Below are 11,191 nucleotides of genomic sequence, written 5' to 3'. Positions count from 1 at the left end.
TCTCTCGAGTTGTGGAGCTAGGGTTCCCAAATCCTGGGAACTTTCCAACATTTCCACTGTTTTCCAGAAATCCCAGTTGGAGGATTCTCTTATTTTTTTTCCGGCTTATTCATTCCCTCGAAGTTCCAGTAATCATCCAACCATGATTTCTGGAAAACCGGGGAATTTTGGAAAAGTTACTGGAATTTTGGGTTTTGCAGTTCTGTTCTGTGTTGGATACTTCAGTGTGATGATCTCTTCTCCTATTACATGGATGTAAATAGTATTTGTTCAAACACTCACTAACTGTTAGTCGCTCTGGATAAGAGCGTCTGCTAAATGACTAAAATGTAAATGTAGTGTGTTTGAACAGTCTACTACAGATGAAAGGAGGAGTGTCTCTGGTAACTCGATGGGGATTCTTCCAAACAGAGCATGAATTTCCCATAGAGATGATTCTAGAACCAGTATATTTGTAACCAGTGGTCTGTCAGAGGAGTGGAAGGGTTAGTCCAGTGTGTCATATGATCCAAGCGCATGGTTGCAGTTTTGGATCTAGAGGAGATTCCCCTAGTCGGATAAACTGAATCAACACTGAAATACCGTTATGAAACCCCCAAGATGGCTTTAGGTGGTCGGTGACCCTTGTAAGAAGTGATGTCGTTGGTCAATTCCAAAATCCTCCATCGGAACCTATGGACTGATTCTGTCTTGTAATGGGAAAGTTAAAGAGGATTTCCCCATTTTTTTACACGTGTACCTGTTTTCAAATACAGTATACCATGATTGTTTTTGATACCCTGAGACAGTTGTTTCCGTCTTCCTCTATTTGATATCTTCTGCCTCCTTCCATTGTGTGTCTGTGGTAACTCGATGGGGATTCTTCCAAAGAGAGCATGAATTTCCCATAGAGATGATTCTAGAACCAGTATGAGATTCCCTCTATGTACTGTTAATGATGTTCTAGTATATTGGCCTATCCCTCTCAGGTACTGTTAATGTGTCCCCATTTCCTTCCTGATGCCCTTTGACCTTTCAGAGCTGCGGATTCTAACCACAGGACTTCCAGGGATTCTCCATCGCTCCCGGGGAACAGGCCTTCCAGGCTCCCCACTAACAGGTTACGTAAGACCTAGGCAGCGTCTGACTTGAGTTACGTCCAAAAGGACGCTGTGTGTTCAGCAGCCAATGGGAGGACTGTATTTGGTCTGGGCTGGCACCTGTGTGTTCAAGTTAGAGGTATGGGAGTGCTGTGTACACGAGGAAGCGTATTTGGTCTGGCTGACATGAACCCTGGCAATGTGTACTGTCAGTTTTACCAATTCATATTTATCAGCAGCACACGTATCATGTTCACGCACAAATTTATCCAAACATGGGTGGAGTAAAATGTTGATTTTACATCTAGTGCAGTGTATGGTGGATGATGATGTCATTGATGTGGAACCGTATAGATTTTCCCTCCAAGTTGAACGCTGCCTAGTAGTGTCTGGTCTCAGACTATAGATGCTGACCAGGAAGTGGAATGGAGATGGCATCAAAGCACGTTTCACCATTTATTGGGATCTGCTGTTATTGGATGGAAACGGTGCCAAAAGCAAGCTTTAACAGGCCTATGAGTGACATCACAGTAGGCAGTTGGTAAATTCAGTGTGATTAATTGGGAAGTTGACAAAACACCAGATATGGCTACTAAGTTGTTTCACTGATGGGCAGTGAAATTGAGAACCATTAATGCATTGTACTACTTGGGATTAGCCAGCGGCGGCTTCCCGCATGCGTGATTAATTTGCAGTCTGGACGCGGAGGGGTGAACATCTCCTGCTCTGACTGCAGCTGGGAGGGACTGCTGCGCGAGGACTGGGCCGCCTGTGAGTGCTTTGGGACGGGGGTTGGGGGGTTGGGGGGTTGGGGCCCACGGCAGCACCCGCTGCACGTTGAGAAGAGTTAGAACGATATGTGCTTTCACGTCAGAGTCTCCAAAAGACTCCAATAACACCAGAAAAAATCGCTAGATTTGTCGCTAGTCGCTAGTTTTTAGGAAATGTGTCCCTATAGGGGTCTGAATACTCGCTAAATATAGTGACAAAGTCGCTAAGTTGGCAACACTCCTGATAACAAATGGTGGAGTCTCATAGAGTTTTTATAACCAAAAGCCTAAATGGGTGTGTCACTGTGACTGAGTTTTCAACCAATGATATATCAGAAGGTTGGTTTTAATGCAGTGGTAGCTAATCAGAAATGTGTGTCCCAAATAGGGAGGAATTCCAAACCATGCTCAAACTCCTATTGCCTTTGAGGTCATAACTAAACCATGCCCATACCTTGCAGCGATTGGCTTGTAAAGCATCAATCACAACAGACAAACCTCTGATTGAGTAGTTTTGCTCTCACTCCAGATAACTATGCATCTCATTATCCTTGGCTGGCTCATCAGGGTTGCCATGTCCCCCAGTTTTGCGCTAATTGTCTACTTTGAAAACGATGTTTAGGGGTGAAAATGTATTGGTTGTGGGTCTTTGGGCTACTTTAAAATTGCACCGCAGTCGCCATACCATTTGTCTTAAAAACATAGATATTTCACTGTGACCTGCTGCTGCTAACGGTCAGGCAGTGAGGCAGCCTGTTGATGAGTGGTGGGGAGGGGGAGGGCCGGAGGGGTGTGTGTGTGTGTTGGACTGAGCGCTGCTGCATGCAGCTGAGTCACGAGACTGGGTTGGTGTGAGAGGCAGATACCTTTAAAAAGGTAAGGGGTGTGGATCAGAACCAGTCAGTATCTGGTGTGACCACCATTTGCCTCTCCTTCGCATAGAGTTGATCTGGCTGTTGATTGTGTCCTCTTCAATAGCTGTGCGAAGTTGCTGGATGTTGGCGGGAACTGGAACACGCTGTCGTACACAACGATCCAGAGCATCCCAAACATGCTCAATGGGTGACATGTCTGGTGAGTCTGCAGGCCATGGAAGAACTGGGACATTTTCAGCTTCCAGGAATTGTGTACAGGTTCTTGCGACATGGGGCCGTGCATTATCATGCTGAACCATGAGGTGATGGAGACAGATGAATGGCATGACAGCCTCCCGAGTGGCGCAGTGGTCTAAGGCACTGCATCGCAGTGCTAGCTGTGCCACTAGAGATCCTGGTTCGAATCCAGGCTCTGTCGTAGCCGGCCGTGACCGGGAGACCCATTGGGCGGCGCACAATTGGCCCAGCGTCATCCAGGGTAGGGGAGAGAATGGCTGGCAGGGATGTAGCTCAGTTGGTAGAGCATGGCGTTTGCAGCGCCAGGATTGTGGGTTCGATTCCCACGGGGGGCCAGTATGAAAAATTAAAATAAATAATGTATGCACTCACTAACTGTAAGTCGCTCTGGATAAGAGCGTCTGCTAAATGACTAAAATGTAAAATGTAATGGGCCTCAGGATCTCGTCACAGTATCTCTGCATTCAAATTGCCATCAATAAAATGTGATTGTGTTCATTGTCCGTAGCTTATGGCTGCCTATACCATAACCCCACTGCCACCATGGGGCACTCTGTTCACAACGTTGACATCAGCAAACCGCCATACACGTGGTCTGTGGTTGTGAGGCTGGTTGGACATTCTCTAAAATGACGTTGGAGGCGGCTTATGGTAGAGAAATTAACAGTTCTATCGCAATTGCCGATCAGCTGTTATTAGAATACATTAGATTGAAGGTAAGAGTCAATCAGATTAGGCTACAGGTTTTTTTTTAAACACTGGCTGTTGTTGACAAGCATAGGCCTGTTCATTTCATATCCATATTATTAATATATAATTCAGTGATTGAAATTTTCAACAACAAAAAAATCAAATCACATTTTATTTGTCACATGCGCCGAATACAACAGGTGTAGACCTTACCGTGAAATGCTTACTTACAAGCCCTTAACCAACAAAGCAGTTAAGAAAATAGAGTTAAGAAAATATTTACTAAATAAACTAAAGTAAAAAAAATTAAGTAACACAATAAAATAACAATAATGAGGCTGTTTACAGGGGGTACCGGTACCGAGTCAATGTGCAGGGGTACAGGCTAGTCGAGGTAATTAGCCTGTACCCCTGCACATTGACTCGGTACCGGTACCCCCTGTATACAGCCTCATTATTGTTATTTTATTGTGTTACTTTATTTTTTTTACTTTAGTTTATTCAGCCCAGTCAAAACTGTTCGCTGCTCTGGCACCCCAATGGTGGAACAAGCTCCTTCACGACGCCAGGACAGCGGAGTCACTGACCACCTTCCGGAGACACTTGAAACCCTACCTCTTTAAGGAATACCTGGGATAGTATAAAAGTAATCATTCTACCCCCCCACAAAAAATAAATAAATAAAATAAAATATAATCAAAATAAATAACAATAAAAAAATTACAAAATTAAAAAACAATAAAAAATACAAAATACAATAAAAAATACAATATATATATATATATATATATATATATATATATAAAACAAATGAACATTAAAAATATACTCTACAAATAAAAAATTTGAAAAAATAAAAATAAAATGTTAGTGGTTGTCCCACTGGCTATCATAAGGTGAATGCACCAATTTGTAAGTCGCTCTGGATAATAGCGTCTGCTAAATGACGTAAATGTAAATGTAATTTGTACATGTAGGTAGGGGTAAAGTGACTGCATAGATAATAAACAGCGAGTAGCAGCAGTGTAAAAACAAAGGGGGGGTAAATAGTCCGGGTGGCCATTTGATTAATTGTTCCGCAGTCTTATGGCTTGGGGGTAGAAGCTGTTGAGGCGTTTTGGATCTAGACTTGGCGCTCCGGTACAACACCATCCTCAGGAGCCTATTCCAGCAGGCTATTATGCAACAGAAGCACTTCTTACCTCGAAATCGCCTCGCTATTCCTGTTAAATAAATTAGTCTTGTCAATTTGAACTAAGCAAGCTGCTAATTTGTTGCCTAGGCTACTGTAGGCTATCAGGGGCTATAGTCTGTAATTCCACTTTGCCATGGTTTAATCATAAAGCCAGATTTTAGTCTGTAGCCTAGGTTTATTGAAATGACAAGTCAATCTAGCAAATAGGCCATTTTTAAGGGTTTGTAGTGTCGTATCGAGTGAGTGGTGGCAATTATTGCTGATGAACAAAAGGAGTCTGCTCATACGGAACGTTGATCATAAGGTTTATTCAGATCACAAGCTTCAGCATGAGTGACAGACTCGCGAGGTCTGGAGAGCAGTGTCCTCCAATTCTAATGGCTGCTCTGCCCTCTCTTCTTCGTGTACCCCTATTTATAAACAATGCAACAAGATGGGCTCCCTCTTCTGGCCAATCACCAGTTTACAACACACTTCCTGTCTATTGTATGTGACATTATACTAAACATTGCCTTTTGATACTAACATAACCAACATTCCATTTCTTCATGAAAAACATTTAACAAAGACATAATCTTAATACACTACATATTCCCCCCTTTCGAGACAAAACTAAAAGTCTCGAAACCAAACAGAATAGGATTATGACAAGTAACAATTTATCTTATTGAGTATCTTTAACCTTAAACCAAAAACATTCTCCTCCAGAGTGTAAATACCCTTCTATGAAATATGAACAACTGTTTATGAAGTGTGAATACATTACTATGAAATATGAACAAATCTCTATGGAGTGTAAGAGCGAAAAACTGTCCGGCAACCTTCCATCCATATCAATCAAGACAGTAAAATTCTCTCACGGTCCCTCTGCCCCAGGCAACCACCTTCGGTACTCCAGATAACTCATAAACCATTCAAATGCATTTGAAACTATGATGCAATTAAATACACATGTAAGCCCCTGCAAACAAAATCCTATCCAAAAACATCCACTGTAAGGCTGGTCAACCCATTGGACCGTACAGTGAAACTCTCCCTTCCTAGCCTCTCTGTCCCTAAACATTCACGAAATAAACAAAAACATCTAAGATCCTCACATGTATTCAATAACATCAAACATCATTCTACAAAAATTAATCCCTAAGAATATGACACAATTATGTATTACACATGTCTATATTTCATTGCAGACACTGGAATGTAGTCCACTACACTTCATCTCCCCGTAGTCTCCTCTTCCAATGGATTTGTTGATGATGGAATCGGCCACACCCTCCTTGTTTCATCTCCTCCAGTCATATTGTCCTTTCATATTGTCCCTTCATATTGTCCTTGTTTGAGTCACATGTTCCCCCAAATGCTTCTGGAAGAAAAGAAAAGAACCGACCAAACAGTATCTTTTGCAAAACAACCCTTTCAAATTAAACATCAATATCCACTAAGAATATAAAAATGATATATAAATGATGTATGAATCACATAAACCTATTCCCCCCTTTGATTCATAAATCATACTACAAATCGCACCATATTGAAAAAATTTTTTTTGAAAAATGATCAAATAATGAAAAATGATATTTATCCATCAGTTCCACTTGTCCATCTTTATCCAGATCAGGAACAGTCAACACCGGCATCTGAGTGTTGTCTCCAGGCATCACTCTCCAACCTATCTCAATATCATAGCTTTCTCAAAGGTCAGTAACAAATTACAAACCTCACACAGTGTTATCAAAGCTGCCATTAAATGTAACCCATCACTGCCCCTACTGGCCTAATTGATCTTGCAACCAAATCCTTTCAGATCTCCCAAACGCATCCCTTATAATGCATATATAACCCTAGTGATAATATCTGAACTATCTGGACTCAAAGTATACCTAATACACCTCAAATGCTTCAGGTACGCTGTTACCTGATTTTACTTTCCATCTAACAAATGCACCCAAGTTAATTCACTTAACCTAATTACACCTAAACCTAGGCTTAAACAAATGTTTTGACAACGACATTATTTTATCTGTTACTGACTGTTGCTGCTGATACAACAGTCATGACAACGCATAAGATTGACACATACTTGATAGAGGTCGAACGACCGTCTCTAACATGTTTGACTGGAATTCTAACCAGACATGGACCCTCAAGATTCCTCACTGATATTACAGAATGAGCTGCTGGAACCTGCCCATCTATCTCTAATTTTCACAACAGAAGAATCAAACCACTCCCTTTAGTTTCTCTCTTCCCTAACGAGCGGTACTGATCAGATACCTCTCCTTGTCTGTCATTAAAATCAAAGACCTCATCCTGTTCTCCATGATAGTATCCTTCACTATTCTCTCTACTACTATCTGCTCTCCTATTTTAACCCTATTCGTACTATCATTGACAGCACTCTCCATCCGTAACATAACCCCTGAGTCTAAAATTCCCCATTTAATTTCAGAAAAGTTGTTGTCGATGTCATACTCCCTACATTTGCTAATGCCATCGTATCATTAATCCCTTCCAAAGTTACCATTAAAGTAGTTGACTTAATTGCTGTATCAACCCTAATTACTTCTAGTGCAAAAGTTCCCATTATCCTATGTGTATTATCTACTGTTGGAGTGACTACTGTCCATTCAGTTCTACTCCTCCTGAACTCCCTCAATGACTGTGAAAACTTCTACAGACTTCAAATCTTCCATTATAAGCGTCACTTTATGAATTACATAGCCTTTTAACCCATAATTCTTAACCGGAAAAAATTCTAATGCTTGCACTAGATAAGTATACTTCTTCTCCATAATTATCTCTAATAAGTATTTTCCCCAAAGAAAAGTTGTCTTTGCTTGTACTTCCATCTATCACCACTAGTGTCACTTTTTCCCAACTCTCAGTCCTGTCTCTAATTCCTGACTTTCAAACTTTTGATTATAAAAAATACACCTATAATTACCTTGATCTTCCTACTCTAAAGTGTCATTCACCATTGTTCTCTCTCTCTTACTACTAACTTTGAAACTTAGCTTACTGTCTTAGAGTTCCTTCAACCTAGTTCTCTTAACTTATTTTAATCTACTCTTTTCTCTCATAAGCTTTTAAAACCTTTTCCACTGATTTATTCACACATCCCTTTACCACCAAATTTTTAGAATATGTGATTGGGAAAGTTCTGCTTCTGACTCATTACACACAGACTTGACAAACGACTAAACACCTTTTAGCCTAGCCTGAAATCCCTTAGTGTAAGAATGTAACCCAGAATAAACAATGCATCTCTTCCCAACACTGCAATAACAGTATCTTCTAATATTAGTATCTTAAGAGTAATTAACTGTTTTACTACCTCAAATCCCTATCCTAATTTGTTATCAATTAGTGAGATGTTTAACCTCTTTAGGCTGAACACAGATAAGTTTTTCCACTATTCACCATCACTTCTAATGGTCGGTTGTTTTTACTTCAATTGTTAGCTATTTTCTCTTCTTCTCTAATCGATGCTCTCAGCTGATACCCCCCTTCCGGATCTTCTAGGCACTAACAGGTGATCTTCACTTGCTCCTTTATCTTCCTCTGTTGTTTTCTCCTGACTTGTTGCATTAACAGGTAAAGTACCCAATCTGTCCACAATTATAACAGTCTTCTGAAAGTTGCTGGAAGCGTAGCTGAAATCTTCCTCCTCCTATTTCTTCTCGTCCTCTTCCTCTCCAATTCTGTGTCTGTCCAGAAACTGGCTGTGGATATGGAACATTTGGTACCCCCCTTGGCTGGTACAATTGCATTTGATATTGTTCAGTTGAAGCTGTAACAGTGATTGTTGATTTGGTTCACTCTGATTCTTCATAACCAAAGCTTCTCTTCTCCACCCGTTGTATGATTGAGTTTTCATAGAGTTTCTTGGTCCTGTTCCTTCTCGTCGTTGACATATCAGTATTCTTCAACCTTAGTTCTAAGTTCTGTCCTCGAAATATCATCTTCCATCATCTTCTTACTTTTCTTCTGTGCCAGTCCTTGTAGGACAAACTCCTTTTGAATACACAGCCCCTTCAGTCTCCTCCTTATTGCTATCTTCATCTGAACTCGAACCTCATTCTTCTCTTAGTTTCCAGACATCTCGGTTTTTCTTCCTTCTGGAGTTTTGGATTCATCTTTCTGGTCGTTTCTGCTTGTCCTCTATCTATTATTCGTCCATCTTCATCTCTGATACAATAATCACCCTGCTGGATGATCACTGGAAGCTGAGGATAAACATCCCTAAGCTCTACTTTTTGCTGAATCCGTATGTGAGAAAGGTGTACTAACTTCTGCCATTAGTTTTTCTAACACTACTTTAGTTAAAGGATTACTATTTTTTCCCCTATATCAACCCTTTTATATTCCTTTATCGTGAATTATTTTATTTTAGCCTGTATAGCCTATGGCTTCCCCCCCTGTAATTATTAATATAAACCCAACAACTCCCAAAAAAAAAAAAAAAAAAAAATCTTTTTTTTTTTTTTTTTTTTAAATAAATCAATCAAAATATGAATATTAAAAAATTCAATTAAATGCCTTATTCAAAAACCATTCAATTAAAAATAAAAAACCAATTAAAACTCAATTAAAAATTATGAATAATTTAAAACCAATTTTTATTCCTATATCCTATGTCACCAATTTATCAATTAGTGTTGGCTATCTTACCCCAACCATCAAATGCAAATGTAAGTTAGTCAACTTCAAAGCAATCCCAAAAACAAAGCCTGTAACCCCTTTATTACTACAATTCCCATAAACCCCCTTGCTCTATAGGCACCTAATTATCTTAAATTTACAGAATACTGTTAGTACCTGATTTCCAACACAACTCCCATCAAACCCCAGTGATACAGAGCCTCCAAAATGCAATTTTTAATGAATCATTTGCCAAGCCTATGTAAAATTGTCATAACATCACATATTTTGTAACGGATGATTTTGCGAACTAGCCTGATATCTGATCCGATCGTCTGCCTCGTCACACCTTGTCACGTCACGTCACGCACGTCAGTCACACGTTAGCCCCCCTCTCTCTCCTTTGCTCCGTTCTATAGCCTCATATGACAAGAGAACAAAACAGTACAGACAAGCATTCAAAGTTTATACACTTAACCAAGTTATCCACATTCAATATTCCCCCACTCACATTTGCCATAAGACTGAACCTAGGACTAAATAGATCGCTCAAAACATTTTTATTTTATTTTAATCCGTCATTTAATTCAATGCATTATACTTCGCCAACATATATTTAATTTATAAATTTACTACATCTCAACAACTAGTTTCTTGTTCGAATAACAGTTACTTTAACGATTTTAAAAGATTCGTGTCCACCTTCCCCTTATCTGTAGCTATTTCACCCCTGCAGGGAAACCCCAAAGACCTATGACCCTTACCCAAAATGCCGTGTTCTGTAGGCTTAGCACATAACCGCATGTCGTAGTTTTAGCCCCGTAAAATCAAGCGCATGCGCACATCCCCTTAACCCCATGCTTACCACACAATAGAACGATAGCATTACGCTACAGCTTCACTATTTTATACCTTATACTCACACAATTACACATAACAGAGCTCACAAAACATATAACCTGATTTACACACAGAGACAAGTTTAAGAGACTTTAATCCATCGCAATGGGGTCTCTAAGGATATGTTAGCATGTAGCACGCAACACAATTAGCATTTAGCATTAGCATTTAGCATTAGCCTTAGCTTTAGGTACAATGTGACACAACACACATTTAGCATTTAGCATTAGCCTTAGCTTTAGGTAGAATGTAGCATGACCCACACTTCAGCATTCAGAATTAGCCTTAGCCGCTATGTACCACGTGAACACAACCCAGCATTTAGCATTAGCATTAGCATTTAGCTAACTGCGGCCTACTACGCCAATAAATATCCTGCATTGTGCCCAAATCATTATCCATCATTATCCATATCTCCGCCTAACTTTATGCTGCCTTGAATGATGAATATCATATCGAGAGGTTACCCCCAGCCTATCTCCCGTCGGCTTATAGGAGGAGTATAACATAAATACAATCGTTCAATTCATGGTTCCCAGAACCAACCTGACAAAGTCTAATACTTCGCCCCGGATTTGTAGCCCACTCCTGCGAGTCGCCCCCCCTGGGGGTCTTTCCAGATTCACAATGCCCTAAATATGTATACGTATATCTGCCTTTATTCACTACCAATCCATGGTTCTAGATTATTTACCGTTTACCCATCAACCAAATTTAGAATATTTTTCAGACTCCCAGTCAACAACAATAACGCCACCAGAGGCACGGTCGTAATGGTACACTCCTCCAGTGTACACAAGCAGT

The sequence above is a fragment of the Coregonus lavaretus genome, assembly GCF_964263955.1.
Source record: "Coregonus lavaretus genome assembly, chromosome: 33".
NCBI lineage: Eukaryota > Metazoa > Chordata > Actinopteri > Salmoniformes > Salmonidae > Coregonus > Coregonus lavaretus.
This window is presented reverse-complemented; position numbering follows the sequence as displayed.